Consider the following 26,877-nt stretch of genomic DNA (forward strand, 5'->3'; position numbering starts at 1 on the left):
CAAACCAGCAATCTTTCTTTTTGATATTTATCCAAATAAGCTGAAAAGTTATGTTCTCAGAAAAACTTACATACGGTTGTTTCTATCAGCTTTATTCATAATTGCCAAAACTTAGAAGAAAAGTAGATATCCTTCAATAGGTGAATGGATAAATACACTGTGATACATCTAGACAATGGAATATTATTCAGGGCTAAAAATATATGAGCTATCAAGCTATGAAAAGACATAGAAGAAGCTTAAATGCATATCACTAAGTTAAAGAGGCCCATCTGAAAAGGCTACATACTGTATGGTTCCAACTATTCTGGAAAAGCTAAAACTATTTAAAAGATCAGTAGTTTCCAGGGCATAGGCAGGACAGAAAGATGAATAGGAGAAGCACAGAGGATTTTTAGGGCAGTGAAACTATTCTGTATGATACTATAATGGTGGAGACATGTCATTATGCATTTGTCAAAACTTAGAGAATGTGCAATATCAAGAATGAGCCCTAATGTGAACTACGGGCTTTGGATGATAATGATGGGTCAATGTAGGTTCATCAGTTGTAACAAATGTACCGTTCTCGTGTGGGATGTTGAGAGAGAGGAAGGTTATGTTTGTGTGGGGGAAAGTGATATATGGGAACTTTCTGTACTTTCCACTCATTTTTTTCTGTGACCTAAACTTCTCTAAAAATTAGGTCTGCTTAAAAATACTGTTAGCTCTTTTGTTAAGATTTATCAAGAAGGTTAGTGTAGCAATCAACTGGCCCCAGGTTCAGCATTTTTTTTTAACCCACATTGGGGTAAGGGTAACTTTTTATTTAGTAGAGCTCTAGGTAGCCTTGAATCTACTAATCACTTCATTTCTTTTTAAGTCTTATACAACTTTGGGCAGATGTCAGAAGAAGATACTAAGGAAAAATACCCTTAAGCAAGAAGAAGAAGGTTATACACCTCAATTTTTTTTTAACTTTAGAAATCTCACTATGTTAAACTTCCTCATTTGAAATCTGTTGTTAATGGCTCTTTTCCTCCCACAGATGAGGGTGGGCAGATTATTACCAGTCCATGCTGACTTTGAACAGGGCATACATTATGGGAAGGCCCCACTGAGTTTATTATTAATCCTGTATATAACAGAAAAAACCCTGAAAACCTCTACCCAACCTTGACCCTTTGTTTCCTGTTTGCATTATTTTTTGTGGTGGTGTGCCGCTGCCTGACCTACTATAAATGCCAAGTGCACAGCTCCTTTGAATTTCACGCTGCAGCCATAAATCGTTTGTCCATTTATAAATAAAATAAAATGTGGGATATGATGGAGCTCAAGAGAGCATATCGTCTGAAACTCTTGGATCTCATTCTCAGCGCAGATGTGCCAAAGCTGTTTGGCACATCATAAATTGAGCTGGATGTTAGGGCTGTTCACAGCCCCCTGGGGGCAGGTGGGCTGGGTACTTGTCTGAGATTGCCTCAGAGCATTAGAAAATGGTAATTGCCTGAGACTTGTTATGTTTTCTCCTGAAGCATTACTCTCTTCCTGGTTCTCTAGTATAACTGTGAGAGTTGATTTGAAATAGCCAGAAGTATTAATGATTGAGAAAAAAAGTATTATATTCAGACTACATAAAAAGCAGACTCTACAGAGACAAATGTAAAGAGAAAACAAATTCTAATTCTAATCTTATTTTATTTGGTTCGAAAATGCTAGGAAGTTCTGGAAGACTGAACTCCACATTGATGCTCTACTTTCTATGTTAGTGTTTTTTTTTTTTTCCCCCATGGAGTTAGAGCAGGATATGGTACCTCATGAATTAATGCTAACTGGTTATTGAACAAGAATTGTGTGGAAGTGAGTTAAGAGATGGTCTTGTGTCATGGAAAGTGTAGTAGTAGCTGGACACTGGGGTGCTGCCTCTAGTTTTACTACTAATTAGGGTTATAAACTGATGCTGAGCACTCAAATTATAGGGCGTCTGATGCCTCCTGTGTAAAATCTGAGAAGAGAAGAAGGTTGATTTAGCCTGTGGTCACCAAGGTTCCTCCTTGTTGTACCTTTTTAGAGTTTTGTGAAAATAACCTGGGATGCCAGGGGTCAGCTTTGGATGTCCTCCTTTGAACAGTCTTCCCCAGACTTTTTTGTCAGCCTAGCGAGGGGTCCACAGTGGCACTGACACTGTCTGCCCTGCACTACAGGATGAACAGATCATAGGAGAGTACTGATTCTCCAACCTTACACGGTCTAACACTTTGTAGTTTAAAAAGCACTTCTGGGCCGGGCTCGGTGGCTCACACTTTTAATCCCAGCACTTTGGGAGGCCAAGGTGGGTGGATCACGAGGTCAGGAGATCTAGACCATCTTGGCTAACACGGTGAAACCTCGTCTCTACTAAAAATACAAAAAAATTAGCTGGGCGTGGTGGCGGGCGCCTGCATTTCCAGCTACTCGGGAGGCTGAGGCAGGAGAATGGCATGAAGGTGGAGCTTGCAGTGAGCCGAGATTGTGCCACTGCACTCCAGCCTGGGCTACAGAGCCAGACTCCATCTCAGAAAAAAAAAAAAAAAAAAAGCACTTCTGCATATATGATCATCTCAAAAATTCCCTGAGATGGGAACTGTTATTGTCCAGAGTTTACAGGTGAGGAAATATCTGTAGAGACACAAAGTGTGCTTATCCACACCATACAGAATCATCCAAGGCAGTCATAGCCCGGTAGTATAGACTTAGGAGTTGAAATGACCTGGGTTTGAATCAACTGCCATTTATTCTTTTTGTGATCTTGGGCATTGCTTAATCTCTGTTTTTGCCTTTGTACAAAGAAGATAATAATACTCAAAGAAATGTGTAAATATAATGTGAATGGGAGGGCAAAGATATGTTTTTATATAATATATGAAAAATGCTGGCTGTGAGTGGTGGCTCATTCCTGTTGTCCCAGTGCTTTGGGAGGCCAAGCTGGGAAGATTGCTTGAGGCCAGGAGTTCAAGGCCAGCCTGGGCAACATAGTGAGACCCCCCTGCTGTCCATAAAAAAAATAAAATTAGCAAGGCATGGTGGTACATGCCTCTAGTGCCAGCTACTCAGGAGGCTGAGGTGTTCGAGGCTGAAGTAAGCTATGATTGTGCCACTGCACTCCAGCCTGGATCACAGAGTGAGACCCTGTCTCAAAAAAAAAAAAAATGTGCTTTGCACAGTATGGTGATACTGGAATATATTCTTAAAAATGATAGCTATAATTACTTATTATTAAGTGAAGGCTTTAGGCCTTCTAATTCTACATTCATGATCTTTCTACTATACCTTTCATTTATTGGTAACAGACATTTTTGTGATCTCAGTTACATTAATGTTTGGAGATTAATGTGTCTAAAAATTGTCAATTAACGGCCAACTAAGTCCTGTGTGTTTAAGGACCTTCTGAGAAGGCCGTATTAGTCAGCTATTGAATGGGGTGAAAATGAGTCATAGGTCAGCCTAAAAGAACTGGAGCCTTTTATTCCACACTTCTCAAGGAAAACAGAAACAAAAACCAACCAACCAACCCCTAGTTTTTTAAAAAGTTGTTCTTATAAAAATAATACACAGTAGTTTATTTTAAATTGTTTGGGAAAAACAGAGAGTGCAAATAAGAAAGAAATTAATGCTTTTTCACTGAGAAACACAAAATGGCAGATGATGCAGGTGCAGCGGGTCGGCGGGGCAGGTGCCCTGGGGGCCCTGGGATGGGGAACTGCGGTGGTTTCCGCAGATGCTTTGTGGCATCCGGGGCCAGGGTTGTGGCGGTGGTCAGGGCTGGGGCCGAGGCCACGGAGCTTGCTGAGGCAAGGCCAAGACAATGAGTGGATGGCCTTCACCAAGCTGGGCCGCCTGTTCACAGGGACGTGAAGATCAAGTCCCTGAAGGAGATCTGTCTCTTCTCCCTGCCCATCAAGGAGTCTGAGATCATTGACTTTTTCCTGGGGGCCTCTCTCAAGGATGAGGTTTTGAAGATTATGCTGGTGCAGAAGCAGATCCGCGCAGGCCAGCGCACCAGGTTCAAGGCGTTTGTTGCCATCGGGGACTACAATGGCCACGTTGGCCTGGGTGTTAAGTGCTCCAAGGTGGTGGCCCCTGCCATCTGCAGGGCCATCAACCTAGCCAAGCTCTCCATTGTTCATGTGCGCAGAGGCTACTGAAGGAATAAGATCGGCAAGCCCCACGCCGTCCCTTGCAAGGTGACAGGCCGCTGTGGCTCTGTGCTGGTGTGCCCAGGGGCACTGGCATCATCTTGGCCCCGGTGCCCAAGAAGCTGCTGCTAATGGCTGGTATCGATGACTGCTACCCCTCAGCCAGGGGCTGCACCTCTGCCCTGGGCAACTTTGCCAAGGCCACCTTTGATACCATCTCTAAGACCTATAGCTACCAAACACCCGCCCTCTGGAAGGAGACTGTATTCACCAAGTCTCCGGATCAGGAATTCACTGGCTACCTTATGAAGACCCACACCAGAGTCTCCATGCAGAAGATCCAGGTTCCAGCTGTGGCTATAACACAGGGTTTTTATACAAGAAAAATAAAGTGAATTAAGCTGGTTAAAAAGAAAAGAAAAGAGAAAGAAATTAACAAAACATATTGCATATGGTTTCATTGCTTATAAACAAATACAACTCACCTGATGGTATAATTTATTTGTTTTCTTTGAAAGGAATTATTTTTACTCTTGTTGATCATAATTACTACCAACTGTATGTATAATTTAGTATCCTAAAAATATGGGCCTCAGCTGTTGATAATCCTAATACTGGTTGTTTCTTGGTTTTGAGGAAAGTAAGGGGAGTGGGAACACACAGAGTAGCTACTTTGGCAGTTTTTTTTTAAAGGCTTAAATTTTATTTCAAAGTGCAAAGGAAAAGCCACAAAGTCTGCAAGTGAAGCTCAAGTTTCAAAGTTGGAAACCTGATTCCAGCCTGTTGTTGATACTGTGTTACCATAGATAAGACCACTCATTTTCTTTGAACCTCAGTTTTACAATTTAAAAGTCACAGAAGCAGGCCTAGGACTGCCCCAAAACTGATTTTCAATTCCTAAAGCCTCCTGATGTGTAACTACAAGAATGGAGCCTATCAACCTCACAAGTCTCTTCAGATTCACTTCTGCATAGCTGTAGATGCCTCCAGCTGTTCTCCAAATTCTAGCCACCAAGGACAACCAGATGGACACTACATGTAGGTTTGCTGTTGTCATGAAATGTGCTGCATGAGAACCATGTCAAACTCAGTAGCTCAAACCACAAGTATTTATTCTTACAGATACGCAAGTCCAATTGAGAGTTGACAATGAAGCTGAGCTTGGCTGGGTGGCTCTGTTGCTTTTGGCCAAACTCATTCAGATGTCTGGGATTCTGGTGGAGACTGGCTGATATAAGCTGGGCTCAGCATGGGCAGTTAGATCCTGTTGCCCAAGTCTCTCATCCTCTTGCTGGATCCAGTGGGTCAGAGGGTCATGCCGTAGCAGAGGCACAAGAGAGAAGGCCAGTCATGCAGGGCTTTTCAAGTCTTTGGTCACAATGCACTTGCTGACATTTATTTGGTAAAGGTAAGCCACATGGTCAAACCCAAAGCCAAAGGGTAGGGAAATGTGCTTCATCCTTTTAGGAGGAGGAGTTGCTAAATCACATGGTAAAACAGGTAGATACAGAGAGGGCTGAAGAGTTGGGCCATTGATGCAATCTACTAGATAGCATTCTCCTTTTGGAAACGTGAAGCTGCATATATCACCTCCCGCACAGATTTGCACTGGTTGGTCTCAGGAAAAGATTTTCTGCACCTGATACCTGTCCTTAAAGAATGGAAGATCTGGGTCTACCTTTCTTGGGACTCATTTTTCTTGCTAATCAGGTATCCAGGATCGCACAGATCAGTACTACTCAAAGTGCTGTTCAAGGGCTGGCAGTATCAGCAATACTTTAGAGATTGTTGGAAAAAATTCTTGGGCCCCATATCAGACCTACTGAATCAGAAACTCTGGGGATGGGGTCCAGGAATCTGCATTATGAAAAGTTTTCTGGGTGAGTCTAATGCTCAGTAAAGTTTGAAAAACACTGGTATGAATCAAATCTTTGCCACAACGTTTCTGGTAGCATCATTCTTATGTTACCTTGTCTTCTCTTATTTTGAACTACCATCATTCATTACCTGATCCTTCTACTGGGGGTGTCAGGATGATAATAATCCAAGGTATCAGCCTTCTTTACTGGACCACAGGCTTCTGGATACTTCTATCCCACTTCAAGAGTGGACTTCTAGGAGAGCATGTGTGGAAAACCACAGAACAGAGCACTGCCCCAGCTGGTGCTCTGAGGCTTCATATCAAGTATGGAAAACATAGGAATAGGAGGTCACAGGCATATGCAAATCTTAATTTTTAAACTCTGCCCAATAGATACATATGTGCAATAGATACAAATGTGACACAAATAAATGTCACATTTGTGTTATCTCAATAATTTAGATGAATCACTCGACTTCACAGCTACAGGTGAAGAAAATAAAAGACTGTTTCTTCATACTTCTAAGAGAGTGAAAGTTGTATTTTATGTGGTTGCAAAATTATCGGAGAGGGAGAACGGCATTGCTCCCCCTTGTCAGGGGAACTCTTGTCTAGGACTATGTCAATCTTAGTAGTTTTATGCCTCATCTAAGGTGAGAGGTGTTACATCTTGTTTCCATTTAGCAATTAATGTAATTGTTTATTGAAAATATAATATTAAACTATGCTATATAATATGATATAATTTAATATAATAACTCCTAAACAAATATACTGCTTCTTCATTCTCTTCTCACTTTGATATAGCAGAACTGGATTTATAAGGTTGAGTATCAGCATTTAACATTCCTAAGATGAAAATATCCAAAGTGTCATAACTCAGCACAACTGTGTGTTAACTGTGCACATTGTGTTTCACAGGGAAAGAAATGAAAGAAAATAAAGGGAAAGTAGGTAATTGCTCACAGGATAGAAGAAGATATTATCCTGCCAGTTTCTTCCTGGAACTGTATGCATCATGTCGTGTGTTTGTGATATAGCACAGGGAGTCATTGCTAACAATGAATAACATTATTGGGATGACAGCAGTTTAAGTGCAAAAGAAATTTGAGTTCTGACAAACCAGGCAGACACACACAACACGAAAAATGTATAATGCATCACCATGGCTGGTTGTGTCTGTGGCAGTTAAATACTGATACTGATTGAGAGGCTCATCTGTTCATTTGATTGTGTCTCATGGTTTAAATCTCTCTAAAGGGTCGGGGTGGGGGTGGAAGAAGTAGTTTGCTCTGATTGATGGTGCAAAGAGGGGGTTTTGGTCTGCTTCTCATGTAAATGTAAGGAATAAGCTTCTCTGAGTTTGCATTGACTTTATTATCAGAGATAATAAATGGATGAATTCTAAAAAAGGAGAGGGAATGTAAAAGCCTTGAAAGCTTTGAAAGTTGCTGTGTTAACCACACAGCCGGTTACAGATACCTTTGCCAGTGTTGCTGTCACTGTTTATTTGATAACTTGATCCTTTATGGAAGAGAACTTGGAGCCACGGTTGATTTTTTTCCTTTTTCTCTCACAACCAAATTCATAAGACCTGCCATCTTCCCTTTCTCAATGTTTCCATAAGGCATCTTTTTCTTTTCATTTTTGCTCTCACTATCTTATTCATCCCCAGCCTAATCATTTCTCGGTTTGACCTTTGCCACAGCTACCTAGCTGGTTTCCCTACCTCCAGTATTGGAAGTCCTTCTTTAAGGTGGACATTGGTGACCTTTTTGTCCTTTAAATCATAAAGTCTTCCATGGTGCTCCATCCATCACCTGTAACAATGCCCTCCAATGAGAATGCACAAGAGGACAAGATAGATTATAGGAGAGACATTAGGAAACATACATATGCACACACAAATGATTCTAAAGAATTCAGAAATTTATCACTTAATACAAGGAGTGATAATGGTACCTGTACTCTGTCCATGTGTCACGTCTGTAGTTGAGGTAACCAATGGAAAGAGCAGAGCGGTAGACAGCAGTGCCCTTGTGAACCTGCTTAACTGGGCTTACAGATTACATCATCCAATTTTAACCAAAAGAACTCCCAGAAAAATGGATAAGTGACTTACAAAGCAATAATAAGACAATGGCAGAGCTGGAACTTTGCCTTCTTTTGGCACAACCTCTTTCTCAGTCACATTATGGGGCAGAAACAATCATGAATGACCTAATTAGATCTGAGAAAGAGTCAGCCAAAACAGAAATGGAAATTATCAAGAAGATTATTTTAATCATTAACAAAGAACCTCTCCAGCAGTGTAATCTATGCCTTGAGATATTAGCTAATGATAGTAGTAGATACATGTAATGAGCATACATTATGTTTGTATATGTAATTCTTTTTAGCTGATGGGATGCACCATGAAAAGCTAACTCACACAATAAGTTTCAAGCTCTTCATCGTGGAATGCCAAACCATCACACCTCAGCTTCTAGCTTTAGCCTTGGTTATTATCTGTCCATTCCCTCATTTCACTAGACTCTCCCAACTAATTATCTGTGTGACTTTGGGCAAATCACTTAACCCCTCTGGGCTTCTGATTCCTTACGTGAAAAATGTAGCAGTAGGACTGGAGGATTTTTGAAGAATTTGCCAATCCTATTGTAATAGGATTGCTAATAAAGACATACCTGAGACGGTTAATAAAGACATACCTGAGACGGCTAATAAAGACATACCTGAGAGTGGATAATTTATAAAGGAAAGTGGTTTAATTGACTCACAGTTCCACACAGCTGAGGAGGCCTCACAATCGTGGTGGAAGGCAAAGGTGGAGCAAAGTCATGTTTTACATGGCAGCAGGCAAGACAGCATGTGCAGGATAACTCCCCTTTATGAAACCATCAGATCTCCTGAGACTTATCACTATCATGAGAACAGCAAGGGAAAAACCCACCCCTATGATTCAATTACCTTCCACCAGGTCTCTCTCATGACACATGGGGATTATTACAATTCAAGGTGAGATTTGGGTGGGGACACAGAGCCAAACCATATCACCTACACAGGTGTTCCTTGACTTACGATGGGACTATGTGTTGATAAACCCATTGTTTAAGCAGAGAATATAATAAGTTGAAAATACACTTAATAGCCAGATAAACCCATTGTAAAGTCAAAAAATTAAAAGTCCGGATGCTTCTTAATTTATAGTGGATTTGGGTCCCAATAAAAAAGTGGAAAAATTGTAAGTCAAACTATCCTAAGTTGGGGACCATCTGTAATTCAATTGTAATTTTATGTATCACCATTTAGGAATAAGATTTTTTTATGTAAGTGGAGTTTATTTCTTCAATTATCAAAATTTTTAGAAATTTCTCTATTTTTGATAGAATTTCTTTAAAATATCTCACACTTCCCATTCTTCTTAAACAGAAAACGGAACATAATTTGACTTTCTCTTGATAACATAGGATCATTAATATACTACAGTTCACTATATTGCACTGTCCTCTTATATAATGTTACCTCTAATTGCCATTGAATCATGCAGCTTATTTGCCCTAATGTTAAATGGTTCCAGACTGCTATACTTTCCAATTCTAATGCCTGACTTTATACTTGTTTCTTACAACCAAGTTGTGAACTGGTACTTCATACTCATTCGCTGTATATGCCCTCCTCTCCTGTCTGTCATCTTTCAACTTTCTGGCCGTAAGGTGGAATGGGCTGGGAAAAGAGACCTATGTCTAAAGTAATAGTGGTTATAGAACCATTTAACCACCCTATACTATGCTTAAGTGCAGGGTGAAGGATATGAAGTAAGACTGGGATTCAAAACTTAACTCCTCTATGCCTCAGTAGCCTCATCTGATAAATGGTGAGGATTAAATCAGATACTGATTGCAACTTGCTAGGGTAATACCTTGCAGCTCTAAGCACCAACACATTTTAACAACAAGATCAATAATAATACATAAGGTTTATTAAATGATCATTATGTGGCAGACACTTTGCTAGGCACTTTATGTAGATCTACACATTTAGTCCCCACAAAACTCTTGTGAGGATGTGCCTCCCAGTATGTCTCTTTTACCTATGAGGAAATGAAGATTTTTATTCTTTTTCTTTTTTTCATGTGCTACTTTTAATTTTTTTATTTTAATAGTTTTGAGGTATAAGTGGCTTTTGGTTACATGGATGAATTATATAGTGGTGAATTATGAGATTTTAGTGCACCTGTCACCTGAGTAGGGTATTTTGTGCCCAATATGTAGTTTTTTATCCCATACCCCTCTACCAACCTCCCCCTTCTGAGTCTCCAGAATTCATTTTATCATTCTGTATGCCTTTGTGTCCTCATAGCTTAGCTCCCACTTATAAGTGAGAACATATGGTATTTTTTTTTTATTCCTGAGTTACTTGTCTTGGAATAAGGCCTCCAGCTCCATCCAAATTGCTGCAAAAGACATTATTTCATTCAATTTTATGGCTGAGTAGTACTCCATGGTGTATATATGACACATTTTCTTTATCCACTCATTGGTCAGTGGACACTTAGGTTGCTTCCATATCTTTGCAGTTGTGAATTGGGTTGCAATAAGCATATACATGCATGTGTCTTTTTGATATAATGACTTCTTTGCCTTTGAGTAGGCACCAAGTAATGGGATTGCTGGATCAAATGGTAGATCTACTTTTAGTTCTTTAAGGAATCTCCATACTATTTCCGTAGAGGTTGTACTGATTTACATTACCACCAGCAATGTATAAGCATTCCCCTTTCACCACATCCACACCAACATCTATTGTTTTTTGATTTTTTAATACTGGCCATTATTGCAGAAGTAGGGTTATTCTCACTGTGATTTTAATTTGCATTTACCTGATATTTAGTGATGTTGAACATTTTTTCATATGCTTGTTGGCCATTTGCATATCTTCTTTTGAGAAATGTCTATTCATGTCATTTGTCCACTTTTTGATGGGATTGCTTATTTTTTTCTTGCTGACTTATCTGAGTGTCTTGTAGATTCTGGATACTAGTCTTTTGTCAGATGCATAGTTTGCAAATATTTTCTCCCATTCTGTGAGTTGTCTGTTTACTTTGCTGATTATTTCTTTTGCTGTGCAGAAGCTTTTCAGTTTAGTCAGGTCCCATTTATTTATGTTTGTTTTTGTTGCATTTGCTTTTGGGTTTTAGTCATGAATTCTTTGCCTAGGCCAATGTCCAGAAGACTTTTCCTAAGGTTATCTTCTAGAATTTTTATGGTTTTAGGTCTTAGATTTAAGTCTGTGATCCATCTTGAGTTGATTTTTGTATAAGGTGAGAGATCAGTTTCATTCTTTTACATGAGGCTAGCCAGTGTACCTAGCACCATTTATTAAATAGGGCATCCTTTCCCTAGTCTATGTGTTTGTGTGCTTTGCCAAAGATCAGTTGGTTGTAAGTATTTGGCTTTATTTCTGAGTTCTCTATTCTATTCCATTGGTCTGTGTGCCTACTTTTATACCAGTACCATACTCTTTTGGTAATGATAGCCTTGTAGTATAACTTGAAGTCCAATAATGTGATGCCTCCAGATTTGTACTTTTTGCTTAGGCTTGCTTTGGCTAGACAAGCTCTATTTTTGGTTCCATATGGGAAACCAATGGCGTACCTTGGTTTCACCAACGTTACACACCTTGCTGGCCATCCCAAGTGGGGAAGGTGCTTTGCCTACTACCACTCTCCATCTTCAGCCAGGCTGTAGCAGGGGTGGTGGATTCTCCTTGATTTTTAATCTCCAACAGATCTGGTTGCTTTCTTTCCACCTGGGCCTCTGCCAGGCACCTGATGAACAACAACTGTAATGATGTTCTAGTTGCCTTTTAAATAATCTAAATTGTCATATGACAGTGATGTTCTCAGGGCAGGGTCTGTGTTTAGTCATGTCTCTGGCCTCAGGAACTAGAAAATCATGCAGTTTGTATTAAATGTTCTGAGTGGAATGAGACTTTAAATTAAAATCAGTTTCCATATTTTTTTTCTCTATGTTCTAAAAATTAATTCTCTTGGCATTACAAAAAGTTGAGGGAAGTTGGGATCCTGGAAAGAAATTATCTGTCAGGAAACGGTGACATTCACATTTTCCACTGTGGGATGACACCTGCTGCTCCTATAGGACAATTAACAACTCTTGGAGTAGGGGAAATGTCTTAAACAGGTGGTGTTTTCTAGGCTTTGGTCTTGATCCTTTGGCCACGGAGGAGAAGGGAACAGGAAGGGAAAATCAAGAACACAACGTATGAAGCCTGTGTTCAAGAATGTATCATATTTTAGAATTGCCATGCCAACAATCACTTCAGATGGGAATTTGGGCATGCTCAGTTTGGAGGTGAATCCCCAGATGCATGATGTAAAATAGTTCACAGGTGGACTTGAAAAACAGCAGGATGTAGCTGATTATTTAAGGGGTGAAAAGTCCTTTTGATATATCAACTCAGAGCCTGGAAATATCATAACATTCTCTACCTGTCCTTCAGATGGAAAGCTGGAGAAGCAGAAAGGAGGCTGGTCTCACCTGCTTCCTTTAGGGAATAGAGAATGAACTTGTGAATTGACAATGAAGCAGGCAGCATCAGCTGTATGAAAGTGAGCTCTGAGAAGTGATGTGCTCATTTATTCTCCTCCCCACTTCCATCTCTCCCTCTTAACTCTCTCCCCCAAAATAATTAAATGCAAAAGCTACTTGAGTGCAATGGTAAGTTACAAATTTAAACCCACAAGAGTTAGAAACTGTAGAACTGAAGGTCCTTAGGGGGACGTTAACTTTGCCACTTTTATATCATTATAGTAAGCTATTCATTTAATAGCCTAATTTGTAATCACAAATACCATGGGAAATTTTGCTATACCAACCTCTGGCTTCAGTTTTCCTGACTTGGTTGGTGATTTTGAATGTTGTAACTTTCAGAAATGCATATTTTTAGCATTTAGCAGTCCAGATTACTGGCAGATTAAATTACTTATTAGCCACATTTTTCTCAGCTCTATACCTTTTCCAATATACAACAAACTTGGCAAAGTCACCCCAGATTCACACACCAAAAAATGCATTTCTGACTACACAGGGTTTTAATGATTTTATTATATGCCTCACAATCTGTTCCTAAATCTGTTCCCATATAGTTTACATTTACCAATTATTAGCTGGACTTAAGGACCTTTGTTTGGGGCATTAAAAATGATAATAAGGGAATAACCTTCATTAGAATGACAAACTTTGATGAAAATGTAAATTGAAAATGTCTGATACTGTATATTAGACTTACTATTCCAGACTAAATGGTTGTGATATTATCTCAGTCAGGGGAAAAGCCCCTGCCTGGACAAAAGTAAGCATCACCTTTAATAACCAATAGCATATGCTTAGCAGTTGGAAATCTATGGTGAGTATTCTCTAGTGACATGGAAGTTATCTATGCTTCTGTTAGATGGCAGAGAGTACAAATACTGGAAATTTAGCATTTTCTACAGAACACTGAAAGTGCTCTGAAAGATGAGTGTGAAAGGTGCTTGGGCTTTTGGCCAGTGGGAGGTTGCTAAATACCAGTTGTGGGTAGGCTAAACAAAGAAGAAAGAGTGACCCACAGACTTGTTTTAGAACACACTTCTAGAAAATATAAGAGTCTGGCATTGCCTGATTGAACTTTATTTTTTTCTTACTACCAAGTTGTTAATTGATATTTCATACTACCACATCGTGCATGTCCTCTTCCAGTCTTTCAACTTTCAACTTGTTTACTGTTAGGTGTCATGGACTGGCTAGACAGGCTTGTGTGGTTGTGCTCACACAGAGCTGGTGAGTGAGGTATATACAGAGTTAGCTAGACCTGTGTTCAAATTTTTTATTTACCATTTATTAGCTTCATGACCTTAGACAACTCTGAGTTTCAAGAATCTCATTTGTAAAGTGGGCAAATGGAAAGATAATAGCTAACATAGCTTATTATGAGGAATAAATAAAATAATGTATGTATGTCTGGGGTGGGGTCTGGAACAGTGTAGGCACTTGCTAAATAATATTCCTGTCCATCTTCCCCCTGCTTTCCTCTATGTTCTAACACTTAGAAAAGCTCATGGTGTGCTATGGCAGAAAGAACTGGGCATATGAAATATTTTTTAGTACTCTGAATCCTCAGGGTAGCTCTACATGAAGCCAGCAGCTAGCTAATGAAGCCTGATTTCTTGGGCATTTGCCTCTTACGGCTGACTGGCTTGTTAACTGAATTATTCAAAGATTTTCATAATATGTTTGAATTTCTTATATCCATTCAGTGGCTAATGATTCCTAGCCAGGCCTGGGGCCTCAGTTGAGAGAGAAAAACATATCTGTTCAAAAGATGAGTTTTTTTTTTTAATTTAAGAAAATGATTATTATATCCTACTGGATACCTGCAATTATTACTTTGGGATTCATTTGAAATTGGATGATTGGATAGTGACAGTGAATCTAGACAGACAGCCTGGAAAGGAAGTTGCTTTACTGATTTATTTTCATAGGAACTCCCAGAGCTGATGATCACAAAAGGGGAGGAAGTTCAATGTTTGAATATTATAGCCCACAGAAGGAAAAGTTGTGTTGGTCATTTGTAAGCCAGAAAGCAAAATCTGAATTTTTCCAACTTGTTTAACCTCCTACTAATGCCATTGTTTTATATTACCATTAAGGTTAAAAATATCATCTATACAGATGTCATATCTATTTAGGGTGTTTATCTTATAAGCTCCCAGCCCTTGTGCTGAGCTCTGGACTATTCATCTATATCACCAAGACATGCTTCTTAGATTTCTCTAAGGTGTTATATGCTTGTTTTTAAATACAAAGATATTCTTGGGACTATCTCCAGAGAGACACCTGTGCAACTGAAAAACGACCCTATTTGAGGTAACTACTGGGTCCACATTAAAAATACAGTGAGGAGAAAGTGTTTCTGACTTTGACTGGGTAACATTTTTCTATTTTAATAGAAGGAATAGTGGATTGGATGTGTTATCAGGAAGGAAGCTATTCCTCTCTTTATTCAAATTATTTTCTTCTCTGGATCCAAAATGTTTGGGGATGCCAAACAAACAAAACCCCCCAATTTTTTTTAAAGTTTACCGTTAAAATTTTAGCATACTATCAAAGCAAGAAAAACTCATTTTTTTCCCCATTGGTGACTACTTCGAAAAGCTCTATCTGTAGGCATCTTCCCATTTAAGAGAAATATAAGAAAGAGAAGCACCCATATTGAAGGAGTATACATGGTTAATAGCTTTACATCTATAATTCAGGTGCCTTGTTACCAAAATGTTTATACTTGTCTGTGAGCCAGTTCTCTCTAAAATGTTTATTTATTTATTTATTTTACCTCATATCCTCTGAAGAAGGTTGGTTTGTTGGAATTTTTTTTTTTTTTTTTTTTTTTGAGATGGAGTCTCGCTCTGTTGCCCAGGCTGGAGTGCAGTGGTGCGATCTCAGCTCACTGCAAGCTCCGCCTCCTGGGTTTAAGCGATTCTCCTGCCTCAGCCTCCCCAGTAGCTGGGACTACAGGCGCTCACTACCATGCCCGGCTAATTTTTTGTATTTTTAGTACAGACGGGCTTTCACCATGTTAGCCAGGATGGTCTCCATCTCCTGACCTCGTGATCCGCCAGCCTCAGCCTCCCGAAGTGCTGGGATTACAGGCGTGAGCCACCGCCCCCAGCTGGATTTTTTTGAAGTTTTATTCTGTCTGTTATCAGTGGTATTGTCTGTCCAGTGCTGCAATATTTTCCAGATTGTTTTTCTTTCCCAAGAAACAGTGTATTTTGGGAACCACTTCATCTCAAGGACATGTCAAAGGAGAAACATATGCCACATTAGTGACTCCTGCCTGGTGGGACATAGACTTTAAAGGTGAAGAGCTATGGAAAGAGGCCAAAGGTTCATAAACTTCCTAAGTATCTACTATGTAATGCACTTCTCAGATGGAGGCATAGTTCTTTGTTTTTGAATGTGTATACGCAGTTATGCTGAAGAAAATGAGAATTCATTTAAGGTTATTGCTCAATTCTAATAACTTTCTGTTAGTTATTTTTTTTTTTCCCAGTCAGTGGTTCCTAAAGGTACATCTCTTACATGTGCTTTTTTAAGTAAAAATGGAGCCCTTATGTTTGAAATGTTGGGACACCCCTGCCCTGAAGCGACAAAAATGAAGATAAATATGTTTTTAAAAAAGCCATTGGTAAATCAGGATAGAAAAGAGGTTTGCATGAAGACTTAATGAACTGAAACAGGAAAATTAGAGAACCAGTCTCATGAGATGGCAAAAGCAAGACAGGCTGGGAAACTGACTGCTTAGTGTTTTGGTTATCTACTACTATGTAACAAATCACCTTGATCCTTAGTGACTTTAAGTAACACCATCTTTTGTAGTTCTCTGTGTTGACTGGGCTTAGAGAGGCTGTTCTGCTCTACGTGATGTTGCCTGGGGCAGCACTCATCTGAATTAAGTGCTTGAGGGCTTCCTCACATATTTAGCCCTTTGGCAGGGACAGTGGGACTACCAGGTCTTTCTTGTTCTCTGTTATCTCAGGGCCTCTCCCTCTTCAAGTGGTCTCCCTAGTAAGGTAACCAGACTTCTTCCGTAGTTGCTCAGGGCTCCCCAAAGCACAAAAGTAGAAACTTCCAGGTCTTCTCAAGGTTTAGCTCTAGAACCGGCACAGCACCACTTCCTCCACATTCTGTTGCTTAAAGCAAGTCACAGGTCAACAGAGATTCATTGTGGAAAAGAACTATACAAGAGAGTAGATACCTGGAGGTCCAGTTCATTGAGAACCATCTTTGGAGACTAGTAACCACACCTAGTTATGGACATATTTAAAAAAGTGTGGCTAGGGTGTTTCTGCTGCCCTATAGCCACTGAACACTCATAAATGCCATGACTGGACTCTTAACCTTAATCCACTGCTGCTACTAGTATTTTTAATAGCCACTGCTTTGTTTACATCATTCCTTCGAGGACTGTTAGTCTCATGCCTGTGCCCTAGCTGTCAGAGAGCAGGGAGAGGGATTGTCTTCTCTCTTTGGTTTCTGTTGTAGAAGAAAGGGAATGCTCTTTCCAAGATTCAGCTGACTGTATGTCCTGGTTTGCTGGGACAGACCTGACTTATGCTGATTGTTCCAACAGGATTATTAACCATGCCCCCTTTAATTCTTAATAGCTTTCCAATATGGATGACAAATTATTGGTCATTCTATAGCCAAGTCCCATACAGTGGAGGATTCCCCAAAACTAGGAAGAGGGCTTAGATTTTTGAGTGACCGTAAAATGAAAAGTGCCCACTCCCACTCTCTGTAGGCTATCCACCACCACACTTTTCTTCTTGTACTTATACCCTAAAAAGACAACTGTATGTACCTGATGGAATGCAGCTAATGCATGGCCCTGAATCTTGTCAGTTGCTTCATCTCACTCCAAACCCAGAATCTCTAGGCATTGTCCATTTCTCTTCCAGGTCTGTCCTGATCCTCTTTCCATTTTCCACAATCTAAGGAATAAACTGTAAAGTTAAGCAATAAACTTCATATACAGTAGTTCTGGGACTGGGAGAGGGAAGAAAAAGAAAATTAGTTAAAATGTGTCAGCATGAATATAAACAAAAAGGAAGGAAGATATATTAGAGGATCTAGTCCTCAGATCTGCAGCTGGCACCTCACCCTATACAATTGCCACCCCTTGGTCTCTGGATTTTGAATCCTGGATTATGAATACTTTCTGAATGTTCTTTCATATTCACTTCTCTTCTTCCAGGTTCAAAAGTGTGAAGCAATAATAGTGAAGCCTACATAATAAGCCAATGCCTGGCCTGCCTTAGAGAGGGAAAAGGGGATGTCTGCGTCTCTCTTCAACGATGTAAAGTAAAGCACCACTTTGCATAAAACATGCATAATAGTGGATGCTCTCCGAGTAGGAAAGGGTACTAGTATTGCTACTCCCTTTCATCTAACATGTTATTGAAATTGGAAAAAAAAGATATTGATAGGTAGGAGTGGCAGAGTGGCTGCTCTAGCTTTTAAACTCAGTATCATGGGAATCTGCAGGTCACAAGATTGTTAGCTGAGGCCTGCTGCTACTGTTTGGGGATAATATAAGATGCTTGAGCTGGGAGAGGAGAGCCTTTGCAAGGGCAAAAGGGCAAGTGTGTGATAAACTGGGGGAAGAGGGAACACGGATGGCTTGGGGAAACAGAGGCAGGGTGTTTGAGGGATGTGGACTTAGCAGAGTATTTAGGGGATGCTGTGGATTTCAGTTATAGCATAGAATCAGAGTCTGTCCTTCAGTTTGATAAATTCCTATTTGAGCCAGGCTGACTGCAAGATGGGATGATTGGCTGGTGCTAAGAAAAAGGAGGAAACGTGGGTCAGATTCTTGTAATGGGTTAATGATTTCCACACCTAGTAGAATTCCCTTGTGTTGAACCATAAAACCTGAGTCTTAGTCTAAGCCTGCCTCAAATTGGATATATTAGCATAGATTATGCTTATTTCTTCATTCATAAACCAAGGGATTTATAAGATCAGATCATGGGTCCTAACATGAGGTCTCCAAATTCCAAGAGATCTTCAATATTGAATTAGAGGGTGTATTTAGACAGAATTCAGTTCATTATCCACAATATGGATTCATAGGTTAACTAAAAGGTGAATTACTGTAGACGGACATTAAAATTTAAATGTGATGAGTGATGAGTACACTGAGTTTTAAATGTGATGAGTAAGGTATAGTATAAGGTGCCAGGGAAATACAGCATGGGGAACTCAACCTATTCCAGGGGTCTGAGAAGGTCTCCTAGAGAAAGTGATACTTAGGTGAAAGGTGAAAACCAAAACTGAGTATGCCAAGTTGTATTTAGGAAAAAATTCAGTTTTGAGGCATGACAAAGATCAACACACTGCAGTGAGTGGATATTGCTTTATCGGTATTCTAGTTTACACTGAGGAAACAAGGTTGTTCAAGAGGTTTGTTACTGGCAAAGAAATATTGCACAAACTATGTCGGAACTTGAATATCTCATGCAACCTGGAAATTTTCTCCAGCTCCTATACCCTTAAATGCACCACAGTGCTCTCTTATGAATATAGCATTTCTGCCCTGAGGTTGAAGAGCTCCACAGAGAAATGTACCTTGATTTTGGACTTTGAAGCCATTACAAAATAAATGTTGAGATGCTTTAAATAGATCTCATTAAGGCTGGTGTGTGGTTCTGTGCCTTTCTGTCATGACTGTGGTTGTGAAGGATGGTTTTAGATGTATAATTAAAGTTATTCCAGAAAGCATGATGAATCAGTCACCAATTTTATGAGAATTTCAAGAACTTGGGCATAGACCTTCCTTTGCCTTCTTCCTGCTGCCACTCCACTGAAATTTATTTTTTCTTGAATATTTTCCAGCTGAATCTTGATGAAGATTCTACACTTTGTCCAACACACTCACTGCATTGTGTTGATCTTTGTCATGCCTCAAAACTGATTTTTTTCCTAAATATAACTGGGCATACTCAGTTTTGGTTTTCACCTTTCACCTAAGTATCACTTTCTCTAGGAGACCTTCTCAGACCCCTAGTACTTTCATAGCCAGGTTACTGTGTCAAAGTGCTCCTCCCTCCTTGTAGAGTAATTGTTTAATTTCTGCCATGAACTTGTGGAGACCTGATTCAATAATTATTAATCCTAATCTTCTAAGTTGATATCTTCCCTACAAATTTAGCCATTCCCAAATAAAATCTTATGTGACTAGTGAAAGAAGGCTCTCCCTGTGCCTCTCCTATAAATAGTAAAAGTCCAAAAGAGCAAAGGAAAATATTTCTTGGTAAATATGAAATGCAAATTACTTTTGGTTTTATATCTGTCTGTGGATTATTATAATACATAACACCTATTATCTTTTCTATTTACGTCTGTCCACATTATCTACGCATTTTTAACACTCTGGATGGGCTGTGACCAGTATTTCCCATTTTGTGTGTCAGGGTGGTTATAAGTGCCTGTATCATATTACACCGCCCAAACTGTGGACTTTCTGTTCAGAGGGACAAGCAAGCATAATGATATCCATCTGGGAGGGAGCTTAAAATAGTGCCCATGCGTCATTTTGCAGTTAGGAATCTGGATATGGCTAATGGGGTGTTATCAATCAGGAGATAAAATTAAAATCCTACGTTAGGAACCGCTCCTGCCAGAAAGAGTAGATTTTGTAACAGCTGTTTTCTATTAGACACTATTGTGTTCTTTAGCAGCAAATTATATAGATTGGAAACGTACGGCTAACAGTTTCTCCAAGTGAGGTTGTAAATGAGCCTGTTGTCCTCTGAACAAAGATATTGCAGGGCAAGAAGAGGAAGCTTTGAGCACAGCCTTGGTGGACTTAGTGGGGCACTTTTCTCCCCTTGGAGACTAAATAGCTCCCTCAGAGGGAATAAATATATTTTTTGCTATTCTAGTGTGGGGAAGCGACCTTTTGAACTCTGGAAGAGATGGTATTAAAGCTTTCACCTGTCTAGTGTCTCCTAACAGCCTGCTTTTGATTGGTTCCAGAATTCATTAAATCTTAAGAGGGAAAAAATTAGCTGGGGGTTGGGTAAAGGGAGGAGAAGGAGAGGAAGCATGGTACTCAGCAAGCACCAAGTGTCTCAGCTCCAAATGAAGATAAGTTGTTTGAAATGAACAGCTAAGAGCCAGTCCGTGCATTCTCCTGCTTATTGCGGCTCAGTAAATTAAACTTAGTAGGCTCAAAGGCTGGCTCCATACTGATGTTCTTGCCTTATGGAAAATAACATGCTCCCTCCTGCTTTTTTTTCTGTCTCTAACAGATGACAGTAATAATGAGGACTAAAATCACTCAAGTCAGCGTATGAAAGGGAACTGTCTATAAAAAAAATGAAAAGACATCTCTTGGTACCATCTGCTGAGGTACAATAATGTTTTGTAACAGGTTTTGGAAAGCACATTAAAAGGCTTCATCTGTGTTTGTCCTTTCCAGTTAGTCAAGATATAGTTGTGTCTTTCCTGTCTGATGTGGATTCTCGAATCATGTAATTATTTCTAATTTATCTCTAAAACTAAGCATCTCAAATACAATTTTAATTGGGATTTCATTAGGTACTTATTATATCATGTGTCAGATGATAGTTGATTATTCTGAGCATGGATAGAAAATCTGAAAAATATAGTGGGAGAATGATGGGTACCTCTGAAAGCTGATGGTGCTCAATAAATATGTCTTAAAAATAATCAGTTGATATATAATTAACGTAAGTAATTACTGCAATTAAACTCTATTTATGGAACCTTGCTGTGTTGTTTCCCATCGTAAGCTTAAACATGATTGTTGTTCTTTTGCTCAAATAAAATTAATGTAATAAGAGAAAAACATAATAAACATAGGCCTGCATAACAGAGAGATGAAACGTTTTCTTTTTATTAGAGAGAGATGGCATAAAGGAAAAGGTATATGAGACTTTAAAAATATTCTCTTTACCTAAATGAATTAGGAACATGCAATGCACAGTGTGAAGCAACAGGACTAGTAGGTAGGGTAAAGGTGTGTGGAGCTGGGTGACGGAAGAACAGAGTGCTCATCTGAATGACCCAACACTGAGAAACTACGACAGTGATTCTGGCCGCAGATTCCTTCAGCATGTGGTTGTGTTTTAATTTGTACCTATATCCTCAGCACTTAGGGCAGTGGCTGGCTATAGTTAAGTATTAAAAAAAATATGTTGCATGATTAAGATTGGGTCAAGTGACAATTAACATGAATGGTTTACAGGAGGTTGATGGAAAAACAAATTAAGGAAAAAAAAATCAACAGACTCAAGTAAATGTGTTCCCTTGATCAAAATAAGCATTCCTGACTTCTGAGAAAGAAGGGATAACAGGCATCAGATTTTCCCTCCCACCTGAATCAGCTTAACAAAATAACAGATGAAATATATGGAACAATGGTTTCAAGATACTGAACATCAAGCAATAAAAGACAATTTCCTGAGAGATGGGAAGCAGATGAAAAGAGCCATATGATTACCCTAGCCTATTGCCTGGAGAGAGTTTCCAGATTGTAGCATGTGAGGGGGAACTCATGTGGAGTTGTTTTCCTGAGTTAAGGAGACAAAGCTGGGAATCTGGGGAGATGAAAGTAGCTAGAGTTTGTCAGGCAAGGGACAATAGAGGAGAGATCTGCATAGAGAAAGAACTTCAGAGATCTGCAGAGGTCTCCCTTGAAGGTTTAGCTGAATAATGATCAGTACATGCTATTAGGGAAACTTCCTGAGGCCATGGAAAGAACCAGCTGAGAGAATTAGAAGGAATAATCACCAGAACACACACAGGCTGGGAATAGTTCTTGTTCTTACCAGCTAGAGTAGAAAAGCTGACAAGAGAAAGTCATCAGGTGGAGTGTTCAGAAGACTTTAAACTCAGTAATGTGACAAAATTAGCTGTAGCCTAAAACATTGCCCTATTCCCACCTACCAAAGCTTAAAAGAAAGACACAAAAGGAACAAATTATTTCCAATCAACTGTGTTTCAGACCAAAGCTCAAGAATATGTATAGGGATATACAGCCATCTAGCACCTAAGAATGTAAAATTCACAATGTTTGGCTTTCAATTAAAAGTTACTAAACATGCAAAGAAGCAGGAAAATTGATCCATAAGGAATAGAAAAATCAGTCAAGAAGCCCAACTTCTTTATTGTAGAATGAGGAGGGAGGCAAGTCCTCTTTCCCCAAAACATGGCCCTTGAAATCAATCAAAGTAAAAAACAAATTGAAAAGCATTTGTTTATGGAAAACTACTGAACTCCAGAAAAAAACATTGGGAATCTATCATGTTATTGATTGGACCTTTTTCCATTCTTGGCAGCTTGATTAGCAGGGTAGTTCTACTGTGTGTGGCAAGCTATGAAAGCCAGAAGCTTTGTTTCCAGAACAGATTCACTTGATTTTGTACGAAAGATGAAAAACTCACTTTCAAAAGCATTCTCAGTAAAAGTACTGATCTTGGAAGCAAGCATATCGGAAGGCTAGCAACTTCTCATCTGAGCTGTCAATCCAGTTTGAGTAAGCACCAGACCAACGAGCCAATTAGAAATAAAACAGGGAGATCCTAGCTGTAAGACAGCCTTAGAGGGGATGGATACTTTTTCTGTACATTCTTCTAACTACATTGTATATGTAGATGGGAGACCATCAAGAGCTCAATCTGTCTACATATCCTTGGCTAACGGGGAGGCTATATACCTGTAGAGTTGATCCACAAGAACCCAGCAGAAAATAAATGCTGGAGCAAGACTGAAAGTTCTTAAACTTTGAATGAACCCACACACAGATCCAGTGATTAACAGTATAAGGTTTATTGGTTCAAAGAGTTTGATTAAAACCACTGATGAATCATTGGCTGACTATTAAGCTAAACAGACACAGGGATGACCTCAAGAAAGCCAAGCTTAAAAATAAAAACAAGACTTAAATTACTGAGCAGACACACCAGGGGCCACATGTGATAGGGGAAACAATCCTACAGATTTACAATGATAAGTTTCTAAAACAAAACACAGCAACTCTAACTCTTGGGGAAAATATAAGAATCTAGAATTACTATAATATATTATCTAAAATATCAAATTTTCAATAAAAATAATAAAACATACAAAGCAACAGGACAAGGCAAAACATACCCAGGGGAAAAAAGCAGTCAACAGAAACCGAGTGGGTCCAGATTTTGTATTTAACAGAGAAGGATTTCAAAGAAGCTATTTTAAATGTGCTCAAAGAACTAAAGGAAGCCATGTTTTAACAACTAAAAGAGAAGTGTGATGACAACTACTTAGCAATTAGAGTATATTAATAAAGAGAGACACAAAGTGTCAAAAATAAATATATGGAAAATTCTGGAGTTGAAAAGTACAATAAAGAAAGATTTATTGAAGGAGCTCAGTAGAAGATTTGAAAAAAAAAACCAGAAAACTTCAAATAAATCAGTAGAAATTATCCAGTTTGAAGAATGGAGAGAATAAAGATTGAAGAAAAATGAACAGGGCCTTGGAGACCTCTAGGTCAATAGCAAGTTTATCAGTATACATATAATGGAATTCTCAGATGGATAAGAGAGAAAGAATGAAATAGAACATTTTTAGGAGTAATGACAGAAAACTTCCAAAATGTAATGAAAAACATGACTCTACAGATTCAAGAATCTCAACAAACCCCAAGTAGGATAAATAGGAAGATTCACACATAGTCATGTCATAGTCCAACTGAAACACGAAGGTAGAAGGAGTCTTGAAAGCAGCAAGAACAAAAAGACTCATGAAGTACAGGAGAACCTCAATAAGATTAACAATTGATTTCTTATCAGAAATAATGAATGACAGAAGGCAGTGAAATACATATTCAAAATGCTGAAAGAAAATAAAATAACTCTCAACTAAGAATTCTATATTCTAGGAAAACTTTTTCAGAAATGAGAGTGAAAAAAGACATTCTCACATAAACAAAGGCTGAAATAATTTTTTACTAACAGACTTGTCTTACAAGAAATACTAAAGAAAATCTTTTAGTCTGAAAAACACTAGATAGTAACTGAAATCCATGTATTTATTTACAAGAATAAAGAGCACTGGAAATAGCTAAATATATGGATAAATATAAAAGACTACATAAATATTTTTCTCTTAAATTTTTAAAAAGGTGTTATAATATATAAAGGTATTATATATAAATTATATATAATATATAAATATATATTATATATATAATAATTGTAACTATTGTTGAGTTTATAACATAGATGTAATATATATTACAATAATGGCACAAAGAGAGGATACAGGACAGTTTCTATATTTTACCAGAATTAAGTTGGTATAAGTTTCAAATAGATTATGATTACTTAAAATACATATTGTAATCCTTACATCAGTCACTAAGAAAGTAACTGAAATTATATAGTAAAAATATTAACTGAGGGACTTCTGTAAAAGATGGAGAGGCAGGGACTACATTTACTCTACTGCCTAAAATAACCAAGAAAAAACCCACTCAGACAAAATATGTGAAATGATGATTCTCAAGATGTAGGACACATGAAGGAGAAATTATAAGGGAATATGAGAAACTTTTAAGAATAGTGGATATGTTAATTACCCTGCTTGTCATGATTGTTTCACATGTATGTACATATTCCCAGTCTTATCAAGCTGTACACTTTAAATACATGGCATATATTATCTGCCAATAATATCTAAATAAAACTGTTGAAACCATTTCTGTAAATCATGGGTCCATGAACTTAAAACATACACATGTGTAATACACAGAATTTTTTGGAAGAAGGGTTATAGCAGTAACTCATTTTAACCTGGAATTCTCCTTCTGGAATAATTCTCTAGATTTGGAAGCAATGTGGAAAATATTTTAAAAATAGATTATTTGAAAGATGCAAAAAAGTAGATTCAGTTTTTATGCCTGTAAGTTTACCCTTTAAATTTAAGAATATGTTGAAAAAATCACAGAATACAATTTGAAAATAAAAACTATGTAATAACTCCACTGGCTTTGTAAAAAATAAACTTCTCTCAGACTCATGTAATTTCCTTTTTCAACAGAATAATACATGCAGGAAGAAGGAAGGGCTGACCTATTGTAATATATTTCAGGTAAGAGTTTGTACTGGCTATGGTAGTTGAGGTTGGGGAGTAGTTTCAAGAAGGATATGAAGAAAAAGAATTTCCATGACATAGTAACTAATGATAGTTCCAGTGGTCAAATAGAAGGAATCAAAGGTTTCTGACATTTCCATCTTGGATGACTGGGTAGGTGTGTTGTCATGAGATGAGATGATGATTAGAGGAACAGGGGTTGGAGAGAGGAAAGGGGATGATTTGGTCTTAAGCATAATAGGGATTTTCTTTTGCATTACGTATTTGAGAAATCTATAAGCACCGGTTTCTCATGTCTCTCCCCTGAAGCTGTTCATTCATTAAAAAATCTCTTTATGCATTAAAGCATGTTATGCCACATCCTGAAAATAGTATTCTCTTCTATAGCAATAATGGAAGTTGAACTCAAGAATGAATTGTCTGGAGGCTTTAGGAATCAATCAGTTAGCATATATTTACTGAGACCTTTTCTATGCTGGAAATAGTGCCTGTTTCAGAACAATGAACAAGATAGATAACGTTGCTACCTTCATGGGCCCTTTTCTTGGGGACATGGAAACTGCAGAAGCATTATTCTGAATGTCAGAATGGAACATTTCACCCTTGTTTTTACAGTCACTGTTAGAAACGGAGACAAGTAGTTTGGAGGCAAGAGCCAGGAATATAGAATTGAGGCACTTCCTGTGGTCAAGAATTTAACTCACTGGGGCATATGACAGGTCTGATTCTACTTCACTCAGCCTTAAAGTTTGCTTCATTAAACTCAGGAAAATGTCTAGATTTCCTAATTACAGAAAGCAGGAGAGAGTATGTGGAAATTCTGGGTACATTGAACCTTTTCTTTAGAATCAAATTATGGCATAAGTTCTACCACAAAACCAGGCTATAGTTACAGCAATTACAATGACGGTTCTTTGAAAGGCAGAATAAACATGGTATTCTTGGTTCTCGGCAATAAGATCTCCCTCCACATTACAGACTTGATATTTGTTTGGTATGAATGGTATTGATGTTAAACTTGTGCTAGAAAACCAACTTGAATTTGTGAGATACCCAGTTCTAAAGTGGCCTTTTCCTGAGGCCTTCTTGAATTTCATTTAGTAAACATTCACTCATGCTTCTTATTCTCAGGGGAGAAAGG

General features: G+C 38.6%; 1 long non-coding RNA gene across 1 annotated transcript in view; it reads left to right on the forward strand.

Moving 5' to 3' along the window:
- Positions 1-26,877, forward strand: part of LOC129054745 (uncharacterized) — a 444,081-nt gene that overhangs the window by 36,430 nt on the left and 380,774 nt on the right. The window contains exons 2-3 of the long non-coding RNA XR_010136531.1: positions 20,888-20,987; positions 25,683-25,733. This is a non-coding gene — a long non-coding RNA (uncharacterized LOC129054745). The remainder of the gene's footprint in view (positions 1-20,887; positions 20,988-25,682; positions 25,734-26,877) is intronic.

The sequence above is a fragment of the Pongo abelii genome, chromosome 13 (genome assembly GCF_028885655.2).
Source record: "Pongo abelii isolate AG06213 chromosome 13, NHGRI_mPonAbe1-v2.0_pri, whole genome shotgun sequence".
NCBI classification, from domain to species: Eukaryota; Metazoa; Chordata; class Mammalia; order Primates; family Hominidae; genus Pongo; species Pongo abelii.